Here is a 23687-nt window from a genome sequence, read left to right on the forward strand (position 1 = left end):
TATTTCCAGCATTTTCTGTTTTTATGCCACAAGGCCAATACCTAATCACCCCTTCCAGCACTTTCTGTTTTTATTTCAGATTTCTAGCATCTACAGTATTTTGCTTTTATTAACCTATTGCTAAATTTATGAGTTAGGAGGAAAAACTGAAAAATGAGGGATCTATTTTCTTGCTATGCACAAAATGGCTGCTCTGTATGCCCACATAATAACATTTGCTGCATTCCAAAGAGTAAATCATTGTATATAATGTGCTTTAAAATGTTTCTGAGAGAAGCTATATAAATGCAATTCTCCCCTTAAGACCCCAGCACGATGTACCACCAGCTTGGAAAGTAAGCAATTTGTATTTGTTGCTACATAACCAAATTCTGACTGTCCAGGCTTTGTGAGTGATAGCATCTTCCCAGCATTACTGAGTGATCAGCAACTGAAAGCACTCTTGTTATCCAGTCGGCTACCACACCCAGAAAAGATGTCTCAGTCGGCTCATGGCAAAGCTGAGATCATGAACTTATTCAATGTGGATCTCATGGTCTATATCTCTTTCCAACAGCTCATGTTCAAGCCCTTATCTACTGTGTTAATGTTTTACTAAGACTTGTGTACCGTCAAAAATATTTAGAAATTTTCTTGGTCACACCTGTTAATGAGAACTGAGCTCCATTGCAAAATGGGAACATCACAGCCTGAAATATGCATACCAGTTTATGAATTCCTGTTTGAGCCTGGTTGTTGCAGGTCAGTTTACACAATGCCATGTTTTTAGATCATCATATTTGCAACATAATTGATGTTTGTATCATTGCTTTAGTTAGTTGCTGCCTTACTATCTAACCTTAATGCATCAAAAAGAGTGAAAGCTAATGGGAAGCAGGAATCACCAAGCATAAACTACCAGGTCCTAAACTACACTGATAGTACTCAAAACTTGTGCTCCAGAACTAGGTACACCCCTGGCCAAGCTGTTCCAGTGCAGCTATAACACTAGCATCTACCCGGCAATGTGGAAAATTGCCCAGGTATGTCCTGTACACAAAAAGCAGGACAAATCCAACCTGACCAATTACTGTCCTATCAGTCTACTCTCAATCATCAGCAAAATGATGGAAGGGGTCATCAACAGTGCTATCAAGTGGCACTTGCTCAGCAATAACCTTCTCATTGCGCTCAGTTTGGGTTCCACCACGGCCACTCAGCTCCTGACATTACAGCCTTGGTCCAAACATGGACAAAAGAGCTGAACTCAAGAGGTGAGAAGAGGGACCTGCCCGTGAAAAGCAAACCTAAGCAAGAGCAAGGAAAAGTAATTGAGTGGGAAAGAGTTGGGTGAGGGTGGGATAAGAGAGTAGATAGAAGGTGGGATTCATGGAAAATATGAGATTGGAGAAGTCAAGTGTAGATGGGTGAAAAACAACAGTGATTGGGTCAAGGCAGGGCAGTTGCACAGATGGCCTCCAATATTAGAGGTGAAGGTAGCCTCATTATAACAATCTAAAATATTGCTAAACAAATTTACAAAAACAGGTTAAAACATAAATATATGTAAAAAGAAATATTAGATAAGTGGAAAATCTTGCTGCTTGGCTAATTATTAGCTAATAATGTTTACTTCAGTTAAATATGTCTTTGATTTATGGACATTAACCCCAACAATACAGATTTCCTGCCCACACATAAAAACAGAACCACATAAATACATAACTTTTAGTATTTAGTGTTGCTACTTTTTCAATGATCAGTATCCAAAACAGAATCAACTGCAGTACTGTGTTCAATTCTGGGTACTACACTTTAAGATGGATGCCAAGGTCTTGGAGAAGGTGCAAAAGAGATTTACTATAATTTTACCTGGGATTAGAGATTTCAATTATGTGGAGAGACTGGAGAATTTGGGGTTGTTCTTACAGCAGAGAAGGATAAGAGGAGATTTGATTGAGGTATTCAAAATTATGAATAGTTTTGATACAGTAAATAAAGACAATTTGTTTCCAGTAGCAGAGGATCGATAACCAGAGAACACAAATTTAAAGTGATTGGCCAAAGAACCAGAGGTGATGTGAGGAAACATTTTTACACAGTCAGTTGTTGTGATCGAAAATGCCTTGTTTGAAAGAGTGGTGGAAGCAGATTCAATGATCACGTTCAAAAGAGACTTGGGTAAACACAGGAAGGGGAAAAATTTACAGGTCTATGGGGAAAGAGCAAGGGAGTGGGATTAACTGGATAGCTCTACCAAAGAGCTGACACAGGCAGAATGGGTCGCATCATCTCTCTCTATACTGCATCATAATTCATTGGCTTCAAGTAATTTCACAATATGGTACATAGGGCTATGTGTGTCAACTGAATTTAAATGCAGTTGTAACAGAAAAAAGGGAATTCCACAATGCCATTTTGAGAAAGTGTGTAGTAGTGTCGCAACTAGATTACAATTCCCATACGTCGCCCCATTCATTCATGTTTCTGTTGGATGAAAATCTATGTTTGGGGAGCACAGAAACTGGTAACTACAGCTCATTTGTATTTCTGCTAGTCTTTTCCTGTATAATGGCATCAATTGTTGCTGTTCATACCTTTCATATTAGAGCTGATTATCTTAAATACAGCTATAACACTTAAGATTAGATAAGCTGAAGTACAAATGGCACACACATTTTTGATTCCATTCAAAGCACAATTTGAATTCAAATATATAATTATTTCACAAAAGTGAATGAATATAAATCAGCATGATGACCTCGAATTTTTCCCAAATACAAAATCTATCAATTAGCATCAGTGACTCAAAAATTATTCATGCAACAAAGGATTTATATTGAAGAAAGATGTTACCGATTCCTTTGGCTATGATCTTTGGCCCATGTTTCAACAATCGAATACATACATCCCTGCAGCAGTGATTCACCATGCGAAGGTGAATGCTTCTCCTTGTCTGGATCTTTAGCAGGCCTTTCACCATGTTTACTCCTTTTATATCAGTCAAAAATACTACAAAACAGTCATTTTTTTTCCTGTTCTAGGACTTTTGCAGTTTTGTCAGTGAACTGCCAATAGTAGACATACAAAACTATAGTACATGAACTAAATGTCAAATGTGTGAAAGGTCTTAGGAACACAGGCCATGAGGGAAATGATGGCTAGGATTACAGTTATTTATAAATGGCTTGTCTGAGTTAGCTGTAACATTGTACCAAATAGATTTATAGGAAAGAAATACTATTAATTTTTTGTTTTAGCTGAACAAGATAGTCTTTTTATTCCCCTTCTGTGTACAGTTTTGGAGAAATGGTATTTCCGTCTGCCCTAGCCACAACCTATTTTCATGGGTCAGGGCTCATTTGAGATACACAGCGTGTTCATGATGGGATTCTCACAGCCAAGGAAGAGTTCACCAGCACCAGCAAGGAAACTCTGGTGGTGCTGGAACAGGGATATCAGTGCAGCACCAGAAGACCTGACGAGAGGTTTAAAAAGATAAAAGTCTCCCACTGAAAACACTGGGCGAGACTCAGGTCTTCAGCAGTTATGTCTCTCGGGACATTTGCAGGAAGGGAAGGCCAGTCCAAGGCTACACCCTCCATTTGGGTACCTATAACCACTTCCCAAGCCCTACCGCCATGTTCCATGCAACAATAAGTGTGGCAGAGGGAATGTGCATGACCCCAGGACCCACACACCTCTTCAGCTGCCATTTACATATGGCGGCAGGGAAGGAACGAGCAGCAATGGTGCCAACAGGGGTAGTTGGAGGAAAATCCATGTCAAAAGCAAGATACTCCAGGCACAGTGTAGGCATGTCCCCACAAAGATAAAGGGTGGTAGGGCCAAATCTAGAGCCCCCTGGTTATCTAGAAGTTTACAGGGTAAGTTAAAGCAGAAAAAGAAAGCTTATGACAATCACAAAAACTTAATACTTTAGAAAGCCTAGAGGAGTATAGAAAGTGCAGGGGTGAAGTAAAAAAGGAAATTAGAAATGCAAAGAGAGAACATGAAAAATTATTGATAGGTAAGATCAAGGAAAACCCAAAGATGTTTTATCAATACATTAAGACCAAGAACTAAGGAAAGGGTAGGGCCTATCAGAGATGTATAAGGGAACTTATGCATGGATGCAGAAGATATGGACAGAGTTCTGGTTGAGTTTTTTGTCTCTGTCTTCACAAGGAGAGAGGAATGTTGCAGACATTGTAGTAAAAGAGGAGGAGTGTGAAATATTAGATACGATAAGCATAATGAGAGAGGAAGTACTAGAGGGTCTGACATCCTTGAAAGTGGATAAATCGCCAGGGCTGGATGGATTGCATCCCAGGTTGTTAAAGGAAGCCAAGGAGGAAATAGCAGATGCGCTGAGGATCATCTTCAAATCCTCACTAGATACGGGCAAGGTGCCAGAAGATTGGAGGTTATGCCATTGTTTAATAAGGGTGCAAGGGATGGGCCAAGTAATTATAGGCCAATCAGTCCAACCTCGGTGGTGGGTAAATTATTAGAATCAATTCTGAGGGACAGGATAAACTGCCAATTAGAAAGGCACAGATTAATTAGGGATAGTCAGCATGGATTTGTTAAGGGAAGGTCATGTCTTACTGACTTGATTGAGTTTTTTGAGTAAGTAACAAGGAGGATTGATGAAGGTAGTGCAGTGGATGTGGTCTATATGGATTTTAGTAAGACATTTGACAAGGTCCCGCATGGCAGACTGGTCAGTAAAATGAAAGCCCATGGGATACAGGGGAATGTGGCAGATTGGATCCAAACTTGGCTCAGTGACAGGAAACAAAGGTAGTAGTTGACGGATTTTTTTGCGAATGGAAAGCGGTTTCCAGTGGCGTTCCACAGGGCTCAGTGTTGGGTCCCTTGCTGTTTGTGGTATTTATTAATGGTTTGGACTTAAATATGGGAGGCATGATTGGAAAATTTGCTGATGACACAACCGTTGGCCATGTAGTTGATAGTGAAGAGGATAGCCGTAGACTCCAGAATGATATCAATGGTTTGGTTGAGTGGACGGAAAAGTGGCAAATGGAATTAAATCCAGGGAAGTGTGAGGTAATGCATTTGGAGACGTCAAACAAAGCAAGGGGATACACAATAAACAGGAGGATATTGAGAGGAGTAAAGGAAGTGAGAGACCTTGCAGTGCATGTCCACAGATCCCTGAAGGTGGCAGGACAGGTAGATAGAGTTGTGAAGAAGGCATATGGAGTGCTTTCCTTTATTGGCCGAGATGTCGAATACAAAAGCAGGGATGTAATGCTGGAACTGTATAAAACATTGGTTAGGCCACAGCTGGAGTATTGCATACAGTTCTGGTCACCAAATTACAGGAAGGACATAATTGCTCACGAGAGAATACAGAGGAGGTTTACAAGAATGTTGCCAGGGCTTGTAAGTTGCAGCTATGAGGAAAGAATGGATCGGCTAGGGTTGTTTTCCACAACAGAAGAGGCTGAGGGATGACTTAATTGAGGTGTACAAAATGATGAGGAGCCCAGATAGAGTAGACAGAAAGGACCTGTTTCCCCCAGTGGAGAGGTCAGTTACCAGGTACAGATTTAATGTGATTGGTAGAAGGATTAGAGGGGACATGAGGAAAAGCTTTTCATCCAGATGGTGGCGGGTGTCTTGAATTCACTGCCAGGAACATTGGTGGAAGCAAAAACCCTCAACTCATTTAAAAGTTACCTGGACATGCACCTGAAGTGCTGTAACCTGCAAGTCTATGGATCAGGTGCTGGAAGGTGGGATTAGATTGGGCAGCTAGTTCTTTTTGGCCGGCACAGACACGAAGGGCTGAATGGCCTCCTTCTGTGCTATAATTTTTCTATGGTTCTATGGTTCTAGGTAGTGAAGCAGCAGTCGCCATCGCCGCTCAAATTTTCTGACATAATTTGTGATCCTGTCAAACTTCCCCTGATCTGTCTCTGAACGGAGAATTGCTAACAAGAACTACTGGCAAAGAGCATTTTGGTTTTGTTCCCCCTCTCCCCATCCCAGTTCCTGTTCATTCTCCTGAGAATTGCATTTACTGTGCACAAGTAGATATGTAACATCTCCCAGCCTAAACCTGCCTCCCATAACAGCTGTTACTACAAAATTACTGATCTTTTATACCCTTTCCAATCGTATGTGTGAAAGCAACTTGGAGACCCTTTATTCTCCATGCATAACTTTTATAGAGTCATAGAGTTTTACAGCACAGAAACAGGCCCTTCGGCCCAATGTGCCTGTGCCGACCATCAAGCACCCATCCTAACTAATCCCATTTCCTCGCACTTGGCCAGTAACCTTGTATGTTATGGCGTTTCAAGTGTTCATCTAAATACTTCTTGAATGCCGTGAGTGTTCCTGCCTCTACCACCTCTTCAGGCAGTGTGTTCCAGATTCCAACCACCTTCTGGGTGAAAAAAAATTTCCTCAACTCCCCTCTAAACCTGCTGCCCCTTACCTTAAATCTATGCCCCCTAGTTATTGACCTCTCCGCGAAGGGATAAAGTTTCTTCCAATCTATCCTATCAATACCCCTCATAATTTTGTATACCTCAATCAGGTCCCCCTCAGCCTTCTCCGCTCCAAGGAAAACAACCCAAGCCTATCCAGTCTGTCTTCATAACTGAAATGATCCAGCCCATTTTGGTTGTAACATAGCCACATTTAGCAGAGTTTTCAAATAGGGAACTTAATAAAGTTAGTGATTGAGCCTGCTTTCGATTGTTGTGCAGCACTGACTCAAACTGGAGTGGGGCTGGTCACTTTGAATGGTACAACTCATGAGGAGAAATGATCCAGATATACAGGTCCCAATATTAACTCAGAGGTGAGTTGGGAATGTGAGGGAATGGAAGTCCGATATCGCGCGGGAAGGCCAGAAGTAAATTCAGTGCGTCAGTCAGTGGCATTTTAATGCAACCAACTGATTATCATTTTACTTTGGGTTTGCTGTTGATTACCCAAGTGCATCTCAGCAGTCAGAGCAGGGATTTGAGCAGCCTGCCTCTCCCTCTGCTGAAGCCACAGGGCTTGCACCACATAGGAGTGGTAGGAAAAGGAACAGTAAAGCTTTGTAAAAACAAAATACTGCAGATTCTGAAAAGCTGAAATAAAAACAGAAAGTGCTGGAAATACTCAGCAGGTCAGGCAGCATCTGTGGAGAGAAAAGCAGAGTTAACGTCTCAGGTCTGTGACCTTTCATCAGAACTGGAAAAGGTTAGAAAATTAGGTTTTAAGAAAGTGAAGGGTGGGGGGTTTGGTGGGGAAGAGAACAAAAGGTAGGTGTGATAGGGCAGAGGGCAAGAAAGATTAAGCAACAAAGATTATTTTAGTAAAGCTTTGTAGCTGTACAAGGATATGCAAATGGGTGTGAGAGAAAATGTTATGTTATGAAGTTTCTGTTCTTTAGTAGAGTCACATAAAATTTATTAGTTTACACCCTTTCCCATCTTGCCCATTTTTGGTTGCTGGGTGGCAAGTCACCTTTTAACTTGCTTGATGATTAATGAAGAGACATGAGTTAAAGGGGGGTATGAAAGAGGTGGTTGATTGCAGGGCAGCTTTGTTTCAGTGGCATTTGTGGGTGGGGAATGGGTGCGGAGTGGGAAGAGTGGTCGTTGTATGTGCTTTTGAGATCAGTCCACTGGTGTAACATAAGTGAACCTTGCATTAATAAGGGCAGCCCAGGAGGCAATGTGAACAACAGGCGCTGCATTGACCTCATCAACAACCTCATGCTCCTCATGCTCTCCTTGGAAACACCCGCAAATGAGGTGCACTCGGCAGCAACGGTGGTCCAAGTTTGGAACGCTCTTCTGCAAAGGGCAATGGATGTTACATCAGTTCTTAATTTTAAATCTGAGATTGATAGATTTTTGTTAGTCAAAGATATTAAGGGATATGAGACAAAGGCGGGTATATGGAGTTAGGTTGCAGATCAGCTATGATCTAGGATCTCACTGAATGGAGGAATAGGCTTGAGCTGCTAAATGACTTACTCTTGTTCATGTGATCCGATATACGTGCCTTAGAAGGGGTGCAACGAATATTCGCTAGATTGATTTCTAGGTTGAGAGGGTTGTCCTATGATGAAAGATTGAGTAGAATGGGCCTGTACTCTCTGGAGTTTAGAAGAATGAGAGGTAATCACATTGAAACATATAAAATTCTGAAGGGCTTTGACAAAGTAGATTCTGAAAGGCTGTTTCCTCTGGATGGAGAGTCTAGAACTAGCAGACATTGTTTGAGGTTAAGGGATTGTCCAATTAGGACTGAGAAGAGATTTTTTTTCATCTTTGTAATTCTCTACCCCAGAGGGCTGTGGATGCTTAGGTTTTGAGAATATTCGAGACTCAGATCAAGAGATTTTTGAACTCTAAGGGAATCAAGGGATATGGAGATCGGACAGGAAAGTGGAGTTGAAGATTAGTCATGATCTTACTGAACGACAGAGCAGATTCAAGGGGCTGTATGGCATACTCCTGCTTCTAGTGCTTATGGTCCAAACCTTGCTGCTGTGCAATATAGTGCAGACAGCAACACACTGTGACCATACTGGTGATCCCATCTGGTGCATATTGAAGATCCATGTAGGCACCTGAAGTGCATCTTCAGCGTGCCGATGGCTTGGTCGAACATATGAACTAGGAGCAGAAGCAGGCTATTCAGCCCCTCGAGCCTGCTCCACCATTCTATAAGGTCATTGGCTGATCTATTGTGGACTCAACTCCACTTTCCTGCCTACACCTGATACTCTTTGACTCCCTTGTTTGTCAAGAATCTCTCTACCTCTGCCTTAAAAACTTCAATGACCCTGCCTCCACTACTCTCTGGGGAAGAGAGTTCCACAGACTCTAGTGGTCATATGGCATTCATTATAGCACTATCGAGCTTCATTGGTTGGGTTTCTGATTGGTGTCATTAGCCAAGCTTAAAATGGGTATCCCTTGCTTCCAAGCAACTACTCCTTAAGTATGGTTTCAGGTCTAAAGACTTTAGGGAGCTTGGACTGCCATAGGACGAAAGCATCATAGCAGCTCCCCAGGAATGTTGCGCACCCAGCAGAAATATCAGTGGAATCTTGTCCAATTAGTCCCTGCCAAAATGGCAGAACCATTTTCACGTCAAGAACCTAATGGGCGGACGTTGCCAAGGCTCTTTCCCAGAGGAACAGCATGAACATCCTGCCTCCAGTCTCCCCAATCAATTAGGGAGTGCAGACAGGATGATGCATAAATTCTGCGAAAGGAAGGATTTCTAATTAAAGGGACCACAGCATGGGTTGCAAAGGCTCATCAGCAACCAAAGGAATGGAGAGGAGACCTGGGAAGGCTGCCACCCACCACAACCCCCACACCCGCATCTCTCACTCTTAACTGGAGGTCCTGCTGCAGGATCTGAGGGACTGCAGTGAGGTACACTGTCCCAAGAAGGGGATGAAAAGGACAACCTCTCCAACCAAGCAGGCATACATGGAAATGCCAAGGAAGACAGCAACAGATATGTGCTCCCTCCAACCTGCAGAAAGTGCACCAAGAGGATCCTGGACCTCAGAGTATTGAAAGTTGAGTGGCATAACACTTTCAGGTACCAAGCTCCACATCCTTACATGCCCAGCATTCTCCTCCACAGCACTCCTTAAGTCAGCACACCTTGCAGTTCCACTCATTTCTCACTCTGCAGTCATCTCCTCACATCCCCATCTGAACAGCCAACACTCACACTCACCCTCTGCATACTGCCCCCTTGCACCCATGCCTCACAATGACCCTCCACAAATGGTGTCCTTCCCTCCTCTCCACACAAGCCATGTTGAGCACTCCTACCTCTCTACTTCCACTCCTTGCAGAATAGAGCACAGTACTTGATGGAGAATGTGGCCCTCCAGTGACAGGGACATTGGCGGAATTTGCCAATGCATGCCGACCTGCTCCACTGGGAAGGAGGTCGTGTTCCAGGAGGCTGCAGATGTCAGCAGCAGCCTGCCATCACAGCCTGAGGCACTGATGCTCAGACATGTCGAGAGAGTTGATCCTTCACTTGTAGATCCTGTGTTGGGTCTCTCGTCTCCTTCCAGCAGGATCTTGGTGTCCATCCCAGCTGCCCTGTGGAGGGGAATGCAGCTGAAAATATGGCAGCTGATGCTGCTTCTGGTGTTGCTCCCGATGGAGCTGTTGACCGTAGTGTGGTTTCTGCTCTTGCCCCTCCACAGAGGTGGAAGATGGAGCTGCATAAGCTGTTCCCAGCCGTGTTGAAGGCTGGCAGCAGAGAAGTGCCGCTGAAGGTGAGTGAAGTACTAAACACGTGAAGTGCCTGATAAGCACCTGTCAAGCACTCTCTGAGAGGAGAAATGCTTTGAACACTAGCCTCTCAATTGCCATGGCTGTAGCTCTCCAGTGTAACTGATCAAAGCTTTTCAGTTTGTCAGTTTCACTGAAGAAGCTCTTCCCGCTTTGCACTCGTCTTTGTGACCCTGGCGAGGTGTAGATATAGTGTAGAAGCCGTGCACTGTTGGGAAAGACAGAACTCATGGTTAAAGAGGCTCTTAATTGCCTTTTCAATCACCTCAATTGCCTTTCCGCCAGACCCATAGGGGTACATTGCAAGACTAGGAACCCACCCCAAGGAAAGCCGGACTAGGGCAGGATGACATCGGGATCCCAACCCCACGTCATTTCTGGTACTTTCCCACCCCGCACACATCTGAACCCGCCTCCACCTGGCTGGGAAAATACTGCCCATTGTTTTGTGGTTGCACATTAGCTCTACATGTCCAATTAGTGGCGGTTATGGTAGGAATGGAGACAAGACTTCTAAAATGTGGATGCGATTTAAACTTCGTGGCAGCCATTACTGTGGCTGCTGTTTAAATCAATCTGCTGTCCTTTTCAAGATGTCGCAGGAGAGCTGGGGGCCTGGAACCTGGGGCAGGGCTGCCCCTTGGTTCTCCGATGCAGACTTTGAGTCAATGTTAGAGGTCATGAGGGACAGGAGGGAGGTCCTCTTCCTGGAGGGTGGCAGGAAGAGGCCACCCACACAAACCAGGTAGGCCTGGCACAACACAGCAGCAATTGTGAATGGAGAAGTGTAACTCGGAGATGCGGAAATGGTTTAATGACCTCATATGCTCTGGCAAGGTGAGTGGTATTCCTCCCAACCTTCAGGACAGGCCTCTAAGTATTCTCTCTCCAGCAGGCACACCAGCTGAGGAGCCTCAGGTCGCATGCTGCTCCTGAACATGGGAGAGTGCATGCCCAGGGAACTTAATGACCCTTCAGAATGGCTCAGAGCCATAGTGCAGCTGAGGACTTGTCACCACTGAGACATGCAGCAGCTAATGAATAGGGGCAGATGACATTGGACATAGAGGACAGCAGTGCCTTATCATGCTCTCTTTTGTCCATGCAGGAGAAATGAACACACAATGTGAAGGAGAGGGCCCAAATGGAAGGAGGTGTCCCCTACTTTCATGTGATAACACCCAGGATTGTGCAATAGCAATAGCTAGGATCACTGTCCAGGAGGAATTCGGCCCTGGCAAAATGGGCAGTCATGGTGCAGACGGTGCTCATTGAGGGGTTGTATTGCACTCCATCCTGCCCGACAGCATGCCAAACACTGAATTGCATTGGGAAGCCTCAGTGGCTCTCCAAGGCCAGCTCTCATGATCTTTTCTCGTGTCTCCCTCAGGTGAAGACATGCATCCACAGTGACCCTCTGCCTCCCAAGCAGTAGCCCAAGAAATAGGAGAAGCATCATCACACCTTAAAAACCCACCATCCACCAGAGCAGATACTCTCACCTTGGTGGGTCCTAGCACACGATTAGTGGGTGTGTCACTGGGTAAGGAGCACGGCACTAGTGGGCAGGAGGAGGTGCAGGAGGGAGAGGGTTCTGTGGTCAGTTCCCCTCAGACGAGGAAGGTCAGACACAGCCCTGCTCAGCTGGGCACGGACGTAGGGTCTCAAGAGTCACAAGAAAGGAGACTCTACCTGGAACAGCAGCAGCAGATGTGCTCCCACATGTTGGAGTTCCCTGAAGCAGTGTGGGATCATGGGCGGAAGATGGAGGAGTCTATCCAGCTCATGTGCACCGCCATGGCTTAGGGCTATGAGTGCATTAGCTCCTTCAATGAGACAACCAATCTCATGGAGAGCCATATGCAGCATCACTGAGTAAATGCAGGTGCAGCAACACAGGATGCATGCCACAATGTGCAGCCTGAAACAGTCAGTGTTGCTGGTGGTGCAGAGATGCTTAGAGTGGATGCCAGTTGAGCCCTAGTTGATGTCCCCCACCAGGGGTCCTGTGCACCTGTCAAGGGCTGAGTATGTGGACAAATTGGGACAAATAGTCTGTTTTTATACTGTAGACGATGCAACTATATAATTCTATGTAAATAGCCAGTATGTCTTAAAAATGTGATAGAGGTGGATGGCTTCTAATCATTGTACAGTTTAATATTCTGAAGTATGCTTATTTCTGAGATCCTCTCGTTCCTGCCCCTTAACCTACCAAGCAGAAAACCCACTTGTCTTTTCTAATTTGTGATATACATTAATGATTTGGAGGAAAGTATAGGTGGACTGATTAGCAAATTTGCAGACGACACTAAGATTGGTGGAGTAGCAGATAGTGAAGGGGACTGTCAGAGAATACAGCAGAATATAGATAGATTGGAGAGTTGGGCAGAGAAATGGCAGATGGAGTTCAATCAGGGCAAATGCGAGGTGATGCATTTTGGAAGATCCAATTCAAGAGTGAACTATACAGTAAATGGAAAAGTCCTGGGGAAAATTGATGTCCAGAGAGATTTGGGTGTTCAGGTCCACTGTTCCCTGAAGGTGGCAACGCAGGTAAATAGAGTGGTCAAGAAGGCATACGGCATGCTTTCCTTCATCGGACGGGGCATTGAGTACAAGAGTTGGCAGGTCATGTTACAGTTGTATAGGACTTTGGTTCGGCCACATTTGGAATACTGCGTACAGTTCTGGTCGCCACATTATCAAAAGGATGTGGATGCTTTGGAGAGGGTGCAGAGGAGGTTCACCAGGATGTTGCCTGGTATGGAGGGCGCTAGCTATGAAGAGAGGTTGAGCAGATTAGGATTATTTTCATTAGAAAGACGGAGGTTGAGGGGGGACCTGATTGAGGTGTACAAAATCATGAGAGGTATAGACAGGGTGGATAGCAAGAGGCTTTTTCCCAGAGTGGGGGTTTCAATTACTAGAGGACACGAGTTCAAAGTGAAAGGGGAAAAGTTTAGGGGGGATATGCGTGGAAAGTTCTTTACGCAGAGGGTGGTGGGCACCTGGAACGCATTGCCAGCGGAGGTGGTAGATGCGGGCACGATGGAGTCTTTTAAGATGTATCTAGACAGATACATGAATGGGCAGGAAGAAAAGAGATACAGAACCTTAGAAAATAGGCGACATGTTTAGAGAGAGGATCTGGATCGGCGCAGGCTTGGAGGGCCGAAGGGCCTGTTCCTGTGCTGTAATTATCTTTGTTCTTTGTTCTTTGTTCTTTGTTTTAATGTTTACCTGGAAATCAATGCAGCCAATTTTAACTAAGATTGTGAGAGAGAGGAAGACATATGTTGAGTTTCCATGATGTCAGTTACTATCTTAATCATGCTTACAAACTGATCCTCAGCATGATTTCCCTGGGCAATAACAGATAGTCTTGTGATTAGAATTTCAAATACATGGGTCTACTGGGAGATCCTGGGAGCAGCATCAGCTGTTGCACTGAAATCAGAGGATGACTGACTGCCTCCCTCTGCAAACACCTGTCACATTTCTGGTTTGGGGGACTGATGTTGTTACACATCTAAATCTTAGTTATTTTTTTTATTCGTTCATGGGATGCGGGCGTCGCTGGCTATGCCAGCATTTATTGCCTATCCCTAATGCCCTTTGAGAAGGTGGTAGAGAGCTGCCTTCTTGAACCCCTGCAGTCCATGTGGGGTAGGTACACCAACAGTGCTGTTAGGAAGGGAGTTCCAGGATTTTGACCCACTGACAGTGAAGGAACAGTGATAAGGTTCCAAGTCAGGATGGGGACGTGCAGATGGTGGTGTTCCTTTTCTTTCTAGGTGATAGAGGTCGCAAGGTTTGGAAGGTGCTGTCTAAGGATCCTTGGTGCATTTCTGCAGTGCATCTTGTAGATGGTACACACTGCTGCCACTGTGCATCGGTGGTGGGGGAAGTGAATGTTTGTGGATGGGGTGCCAATCAAGCGGGCTGCTTTGTCCTGGATGGTGTCGAGCTTCTTGAGCGTTGTTGGAGCTGCACCCATGCAGGCAAGTGGACAGTATTCCATCACACTCCTGACCTTTCAAAGGCCTTTCAAGAGACACAGGAACAAACTTAGCTGACAGTGACAGTTTCCTCCACATGGTAAGACTACTCCCACATCAGAATGATTCTGGTATTTATACTCAGACTGATGTAACTTGTACCTCGCCAGTATCTGCTCCTCATGTGTAGCATCGTTTCACAAATGCAATATTGTCATTTATTGCAAGGGGAATATAAAAGTAAAGATGTTTTGCTACAGTTATACAGGGCATTGGTGAGACCACATCTAGAGTATTGCGTACAGTTTCGGTCTCCTTACTTAAGAAAGGATATAATTACATTGGAAGCAGTTCAGAGAAGGTTCACTTGACTGATTCCTGGGATGAGAGGGTTATCTTATGAGGACAGGTTGGGTCTGTATTCATTGGAGTTTAGAAGGATGAGAGGTGATCTTATTGAAATGTATAAGATCCTGAGGGTATTTGACAGGGTCAATGTTGAAAGGATGTTTCCCCTTGTGGGAGAGACTAAAACTAGGGGGCACAGTTTAACAATAAGGGGGCTCCCATTTAAGACAGAGATGAGGAGAAAGTATTTCTCTCAGAGGGTTGAGAGTCTGTGGAACTCTCTTCACAACAGAGTGGTGAAGGCTGGGTCATTGAATGTTTTTAAGTCAGAGGTAGACAGATTCTTGACAAACAAGGGAGTCAAAGGGTATCGGGGGTAGGCAGGAAAGCGAAGTTGTGTCCACAGACAGATTAGCCATGATCTTATAGAATGACAGAGCAGGCTCGAGGGGCCGAATAGCCTACCCCTGCTTCTCGTTCGTATGTATATAGAAAAAGTCCATCACAGGATATCCTGGGCCTGAAATTCCTGCAAGTCCACTCTGCCACCAGACATGTGTTGGGTGAGATTTCTGGCTGTCAATCTGCCCCAGCATTGAACACATCTCAAATTTCATGAACTGAGTTATTTGCACAAAGTGAACTGGTTGAAGATTTTAAAGTCACTCTCAGGGGACCTGCATTGTGGTCCCCATTCCACCAAGACGTTGTCCTGATGCACAAGTACTTTGTGTGGGGTGTAAGTGATATGGTAGTGCAGGATTACTGGAGGGTGATGTCATCCCACCAGCCCCACCTCTTATGATATACACCATTACCACTGTCAGAATATTTCATCAACCAAAAAAAGGGCTGAATCCTTGTGGAACTAGGTCCTGCCACAAGCTCCAGTCCCCAACTAAAGTCTTTGAAATAGCCTTTCATGCCCAAGAATTTTGGGCCATTTGTATATATACCAAGCAACCAGGTATTATTTGAATACAACTGCTTGAGAGTACAACCTAGAAATTGAAAAGGAGGTGAAACATTCAAAAGTAAAATACTTGACTGGAGAAAAAGCTAGAATCACAAAGAAAAAGGGAACTAGCCCACATAAATTGGACAGAAAAATTTGTCGGTAAGACAGTGGCCAAACAAACAAACTTCCAAATTGGAGATGATTAGGTTACAAACTATATATATTTCCAAAGAAAGTAAAAGGGGTGTAATAAAAGCAAATTCTCTTGGATGAGTAGAGAAATTAAAATAAGACTTAAAAAGTGGAATATGATTAAAGATTAGAAAGGCAAAGAGGGGATATACCAATTTGGATTTCACCTGTTAGGGGACAGATTTCCAGAAGTGGTGCCAGACTATTTAAGAGTATGCATATTTAAACAGGCTTCTCAAAGAGCTAGGCGAATGCATCAATCACTGTATAGCCACACAGGCACCAGTAAACCAAAACATGGATGGGCATTTAGATGCCTCATATCATACCAAAATGAATCCTCAGTGAACTAGTTGTTGAGCCCAGAATAGAATGACTTTGGGTTGGTGAACAAACAAATTAGATGCTTTACACAATTGCTGGAGCCTATGACGCGGTTTGGAAGACTGCATGAAGTTATTAGATATGAGACTGCGAATTGTGTGATAATTGTTGTATATTGTTGATCGTGTTTAAGATGCTAGGTCAAGCTTTGTCTACAGAACTTTATGGGCTGGATTTTATTTTCCTGCCGCCGGTTGACCCTATTACCTCCCCCGCCACCACCCCCCGCAACTATTAACTACAGTAAAAATAAATGTTTGATCCATTTCCCTCCACCCACTCAATACACTGAAATTGCAGAGTTGACCTCTTCTCCCCCCAACTGCACGAAGTGCAGAAGTCGCCCCTTGCCCCACACACACAAAAAATGTAGCATCGACCTCATTTCCCTGCCCCCCCCACCCTCCCACTACACAAAAAATGCTCTGAATCCCCCCCCAGATTTCCAGCTCGGTGATGCCAGCTTTCCCTGGACGGGAAAGTGAAGGCGCGTGAGTGTCGCCCCTTCGCACTGAAGATCCGGAACCAAAGGTAAGATTGTGGGGCATTGGAGTTAAATGAATGCATAAAGTTTATTTAGATATTGAAATCGGGGTCCTGTCGCTGAGTGATGGAGGACCGCCATGGAGCCCCACCGCCGCTGGAACGGTCGGCCTGGCATCCTGGTGTTGGGCTCCGTGGCGGGCCACTGTCGGTGCAATCTTTCGGCAGCCCTCTCCCCCGCCACGGAGCCCAACGTCAGGAGCTGAACAAAATTCAGCCCTATGAGTCTGTATAGGTCTAAATAATAACTTGTTTATTGTATTCACACAACTCTATCCACTCTCTATAAGCATGCCTTGCTAGCGCCTCTCATGGTGCTTCTTGTTTCTTTCACACCTATTATCCATGTGATTATTACATCATTATCACCATTACAGTGGGAGTGGGTTACTCTCACTGTCTCAAACATTAACCCTTTCAGACTACAATCGTCACAGATTTACTCATTACTTTAACCCAATCATGGGGAATGGCCGAGAGAGGAGCTATGGGACAAGGGGGATTAAAGTGATTAGCCCACCAAAAACAGGCAGGGAGAACATGATGAGTGATTAACCTGTGCTCGTTGAGTGGAATGCAGGCAGGACGCAAACTTGGTGTTGCCCGCTAATTATGATTTCTCCATGCAGCCAGTGCTCCCCACACTATTCATTGGCTGCACACATCAGCAGGGGGTCCAAAAACTGTTACTAACCTGGACAACTTAAAGCTAGCCTGCACTTCCTAAAGGGGAACTGCATTGTGGTTGGAGCAGGTGCTGAGAGTCATTCTGCAACTAAATCAGACCTGGGAAAGAGAGAAGATTGGCTGACCATGGGAGAGTGTGGGCCCCCAGGTTCTCAGACACTGCACTGGACGTGTTGTTGCAGGAGGTGGAAGAGAGATGTCCTGAATCCCCAGAGGTGCAGGAGGCCTTCCAGACTCATGAAGAGAAGGCAGTGGGAACTGATAGCCTTGGAGGTTAATGCCATGTACAGCTCCAGGACCTGGATGCAGAATTGGCAGAAGTTCAAGAGTGGTTAAGGTCTGTGAATGCATCTTCAAATACCTTATTCTACCAACTGCACCATTACCGTGAGTCACTGCTCAATTCACCACATCGCCATCACTCAACTACCAATCTTTATCAATCAGGATTTATACCTGACATTTATATGCTTCCCCTCACCTCTACACATTTAGCACTGTTGAAAACCTCATATACACATCTTGCAACTTGAAGCTATTCAACCATGATAATCACATCACCCCAACACATTGCACCACACTCTTTTGCAGCTTTTCTTTGGCTGGAGAAGGTAGCCACAACCAGAGGCAGGAGGAACTATTTGTTATTCATTCATGGAATGTGGGCATGGCTGGCAAGAACAGAATTTATTGCCCTTCCCAAATTGCCCTTGAGAAAATGATGGTGAACTGCCATTTTGAACTGCTGCAGTCCATGTGATGTAGTACACCCACAGTGCTATTCGTGAGGGAGTTTCAGGTTTTTGACTCAGCAACTGTGAAGGAACAGTGATATATTTCCAAGTCAGGATGGTGTGAGACTTGGAGGGGAGCTTGCAGGTGGTGGTGTTCCCATGCATCTACTGCTCTTCTAGGTGGTACAGGTCACAGGTTTGGAAGGTGTTGTTGAAGTTGCAAGCACGGTGTGCCAGTGGTAGAGGGAGTGAATGTTTAATATGGCACCAGGGGTGCCAATCAAGCAGGCTGCTTTGTCCCAAATGGTGTCGACCTTCTCGAGTGTTGTTGGTGCTGCACTCATCCACTCATGTGGAGACTATTACCTGTCACTTGTTACAGCCACGTGGTGAGGGGTGTGGGTGGTCCCCACTATTCAACTCCCACCTGACTGCAGCAATTGTTTTTGTTACTCGGGTTTTAACCCCTTTGTGCTTTACTTGTCAAATAAAAAGGCAGCGACAGGTTTTCTTATAGGTTTAAAACAGAAGATTAATTATTTTTTGAGCAATATTCACTCCAGAAATGGTCACAACTGCACCCACACAAGCATTCATTTGCGCACATATACACACACAAGAAACAGATAGAGAGGAAAAGGGGTAAGTGGTTTGAAGTCAGGTAGGTTTTCATAGTTCACGGTACACCTGCTGGATCTTTTCAAAATTTCTCTTTTTGAAGTTGCCGGCCTGGGTTGTTTTTAGATTTCTCTGTTGGTTGAAATCTCAGTCTGAAGACAGGGGATCACTTTCAGTTCTCTGCTGCACAAGTTGAAGTGTAGGACTCACAGCAGGGCACCTCCTTTTGGCTTGCTAGATTTTCTCCTTGCTCTCAGCTGGACTGGCTTTCACGATGTTTCTCCTGGATCTTCCTCTTTCTCTCCAGAGAGCTACTTTTAAGGTCAACAAGGTCTCACATCTCGCCTCTGTTGGGAGACATAGATCTTCCCTCCTGTGGTGACTGGCAATGGCCCAGGATGTGGCTACGTCTTGCCTTCCTTGTTTCAGAAGAACCCATTCAATTCAAAAATGTCTCGATGAGTTCAGGATGGATGTAATTGACACCCCTTAGCTTAGAATGTATTCTTTTGTCCTTGCCAGACAGTAAGACAGTTTGAATTTACAAGGCCAGATCTCTTGACCTTCAGTGGCCATTTTTTCCAGCACATTGTCCACTTCTTAAAAGAAAAGTCAATTTTTATAACTCCTCAGTTTGAGTTCTGTATTTTCAATCGCTGCACTTCATATCAGTTGAACACACTCCTGAATTGTGCCTTGTAGATTGTGGAAAGGCTTTGGTGAGTAAGGAGGTGAGTTACTAGCCGTAGAATTCCCAACCACTGAACTGCGCATGTAATCACAGTATTTATGCGGTTTCTGGTCAACGGTGATTCCCAAGATATTGATGGTGGGGGGATTTAGTGATGGTAATGCCATTGCATGTCAAGGGGAGATGGTTAGATTCTCTTTTGTTGGAAATGGTCATTCCCTGACACTTGTGTGGTGCGAATGTTACTTGCTACTTATCAGCCCAAGCCTGAATGTTGTCCAGGTCTTGTTGCATGCTGGCATGGGCAGCTTCATTATTTGAGGAGTTGCAAATGGAACTGAACACTCTGAAATCATCAGTGAACATCCCCACTTCTGACCTTATGAATGGAAGGAAGGTCATTGATGAAGCAACTGAAGATGGTTGGTCCTAGGACACTGCCCTGAAGAACCCCTGCAGCAATGTCCTGTGCTGAGACAATTGGCCTCCAACAACCACAACCATCTTCCTAGGTATGACTCCAGCCAGTGGAGAGTTTACCCCTTATTCCAATTGGCTTCAATTTTGCTAGGGATCCTTGATGCCACACTTGGTCAAATGCTGCCTTGATGACAAGGGCAGTAACTCTCACCTCACCTCTTGAATTCACCTGTTTGGTCCTGTTGGACTAATGCCATAATGAGGTCTGGAGATGAGGGAGGTGCGAGGTGCACCTGCCTGTTTCAAACCCTATGCAGGAGGCAATACTGGCCAACATGTAAAGGGCTATGCTGAGACCATAGCGACTGGTGAGCTGAAGGCATTGAAGATGATGGTATCCTCATACCTAATCCTCCTTTACACACCCCATTTTTCCCTCATCCCTTTTCTTCTGACTTACAAGCTGCAGATGATGTAAACATGCATGAGCCACATAGTCAACAGATAGCCTTTGTTGCCCAACAGCCACTCTTTGGATTGCCATGGTGGTTCAAAAACAGCTGCTACAGAGGACTAGCACAGAATTAATGCATCATGACTGCTGCTAGGATACCAGCTATTGGCAAGATGTGCTGCCTGTGGTCACACACCAACTACATGTTGAGGGAGTGGAATCCCTTTCAGTTCAGGTACATGGCACAGTTGACATGTGGCACATGTAAAGCAATGTGCATGCAGTGAATAAAATGCTGCACCTATAATTTGCAAACCCTTGTGCTCACTTTGCCTGCTTCTCTCTGGCAAGAGTGAATGAAATGAAGTTATCTCTCTTTGCACAGACAGCCTCAGTCACCTCCCATATGCAGCAGTAAACTGCAAACTAAGAGATATTGTTAATATCACCAACAACAGCCTGGCAGAAGCCAGATGCATTGAAGTTCATAGCTAGGGTTACCTTCACAGGCACAGGCAATGTATTATAAAAGCAAAATACTGCGGATGCTGGAAATCTGAAACAAAAACAAGAAATGCTGGAATCACTCAGCAGGTCTGGCAGCATCTGTGGAAAGAGAAGCAGAGTTAACGTTTCGGGTCAGTGACCCTTCTTCGGAACTGACAAATATTAGAAAAGTCACAGATTATAAGCAAGCGAGGTGGGGGGTGGGGCAAGAGATAACAAAGGAGAAGGTGCAGATTGGACGAGGCCACATAGCTGACCAAAAGGTCACGGAGCAAAGGCAAACAATATGTTAATAGTGTGTTGAAAGACAAAGCATTAGTACAGATTAGGTGTGAATACACTGAATATTGAACAGCAGCAAGTGCAAACCTGAAAAAAACAGTGGGTAAGCAATGTATTCTTTGGCCTGCTCTGAGGTTGGAGTTGTGGCTGCAACATTGGCAGAGTTCAGTGAGGACATGTTTAGTGCACTGCAGATGTCACAAACATTAGTCATCGCTGAAGTTCAGGTGGGAGAATTGCTCCCTGAACAGCCTGGGCAGATATAGTTTCCTGCTAAGAGCCCCTCTCCCCCTCCTCCTCCTCTCTCTTCTAGCAACTTGTCCTGTTCTGTGTGGCCTCTGTTTATTGTCTCAGTCATGCTCACTTCCAAGAGGAAGGCATACTAGGCCACCCATGCTTGGAAGCAACTGGTCTGTGCACAAACCTTTAAGTTACCAAAAAATACTTCAGCATCAGCCAGATCACTCCCTGCAGGCTAATGAAACTTTTAGCAAGTATATAAAAGCACCCAAAACATGCAGAATTCCAAAAACAGCCAGGTGAAATAATCCAGCAACTAACCTGCAAATAGCTGATGATCTTTGTAAATAGCGCTGGTCAGAGGGGAGGGACCTTCATGTCGTTGAACCCAAGTTCAGCTGTAGGAGGTTAAGAAGCAGCATATGCTGGAGTGTGGAGATCCAAAATGGTAGCACTGGCAGCAAATCAGTCTGCTCTGCATGCCTCCAGCAGATGTTAGGTACGCGTGCACATGCTAACCTGTTCACCAATATGGCGTCCGGCACTCTTTGTGGACACCATTTTGGAATCTTAAGGGGCAAATAACACCCAAAAAAATCAGCGTTATGAGCCCAATTTCATGTGTAATCATGATAGTGCATGATACAGGATGACCAGGACAAATGTGGGTCCATAACAGGCAGAGACAGGAGAATTTATACTGAAGAATAGGGAAATGGCAGAGAAACTAAACAATTACTTTGCGTCTGTCTTAATGAAAGAAGATTCAGAAAATCTCCCAGAAATACTAGGGAACCAAAGGACTTGTGAAAATAAGGAACTGAAAGAAATTAGCATTAATAAAGAGGTAGCACTTGAAAAATTAACTGGATTGAAGGTTGATAAATCCCTTGGACCAGATGAGCTACATCCCAGAGTGTTGAAGGAGGCGGTTAGAGAGATGGTGGTTATCTTTCAAAATTCAAAAGATTCTGGAAAGATTCCTGCAGACTGGAAAGTAGCAAATGTAACCCCACTATTTAAGAAAGGAGGGAGAGAGAAAACGGGGAACTACAGACCTGTTAATTTGATGTAATAGGGAAAATGTTAGAATATATTATAAAGAATGTGATAACTGGACACTTGGAAAATAATGATATGATTGGGCAGAGTAAGCATGGATTTATGAAAGGGAAATCATGTTTGACAAACCGGTTGGAGTTTTTTGAGGATGTTATTTGTAGCATAGATAAAGGAGAACCGTAGTTGTGGTGTATTTGGATTTTTAAAAGGCTTTTGATAAGGTCCCACATAAGAAGTTAGTAAACAAACTTAAAGCACGTGGGATTGGGGGTAATATACTGGTATGGATTAAGAATTGGTTAAGTGACAGCAAACAGAGAGTAGGAATAAATGGGTCATTCTCAGGACAGCAGGCTGTTACTAGTGGGGTACCACAAGGATCAGTGCTGGGGCCACAGCTGTTCACAATCTATATAAATGATTTGGATGTGGGGACCAAATGTAATATTTCCAAATTTGCTGATGACACAAAACTAGGTTGGAATGTAAGTTGTGAGGAGGATGCAAGGAGGCTTCAAGGGGACTTGGACAGGCGAAGTGAATGGGCAAGAACATGGCATATGGAATGTAATGTGAAGAAGTATGAAGTTAGCCACTTTGGTAGAAAAAACAGAAAGACAGAGTATTTCTTAAATGGTGAGGAGGTTGGGAAGTATTGATGTCCAAAGGGACCTGGGTGTCTTTGTTCATGAGTCACAAAAAGCTAGTGCAGCAAGCAATAAGGAAGGCAAGTGGTATGTTGGCCTTCATCACAAGGGGTTTTGAGTACAGGAATAAAGAAGGCTTGCTGCAATTATAGCCTTGGTGAGACTGCACCTGGAGTATTGTATACAGTTTTGGTCTCCTCATGTAAGATAGGATATACTTACCATATAAGGAGTGCAACGGCATGTGAGAGCAGCAGGGAGAAAAAAATCCCAGGGCTGTGTTCTTGCACCCACACTTTTTGGGATTTTTTTCTCCCTGCTGCTCTCACATGCGTTCAAGTCTTCAAAAGAAGGAATTTTCCTCCACACAAGATCAGGTGGCAGGTTGTTCAACCTTGCCCATCTAAGAGCAAAGTCCAAAGTATGGAAAGTCCTCATCAGGGAACTCCTCTTTGCTGACGATGCTGCTTTAACACCTCACACTGAAGAGTGTCTGCAGAGTCTCATCGACAGGTTTGCGGCTGCCTGCAACGAATTTGGCCTAACCATCAGCCTCAAGAAAACGAACATCATGGGACAGGACGTCAGAAATGCTCCATCCATCAATATTGGCGACCATGCTCTGGA

General features: G+C 44.5%; 1 protein-coding gene across 3 annotated transcripts in view; it reads right to left on the reverse strand.

The window, feature by feature from the left end:
• The window catches only part of frmd3 (FERM domain containing 3), a 387539-nt gene that overhangs the window by 6701 nt on the left and 357151 nt on the right, over window positions 1-23687 (reverse strand). The gene's annotated exons all lie outside the window — the stretch shown is intronic.

The sequence above is a fragment of the Heterodontus francisci genome, chromosome 4 (assembly GCF_036365525.1).
Source record: "Heterodontus francisci isolate sHetFra1 chromosome 4, sHetFra1.hap1, whole genome shotgun sequence".
In the NCBI taxonomy this organism is placed as follows: Eukaryota; Metazoa; Chordata; class Chondrichthyes; order Heterodontiformes; family Heterodontidae; genus Heterodontus; species Heterodontus francisci.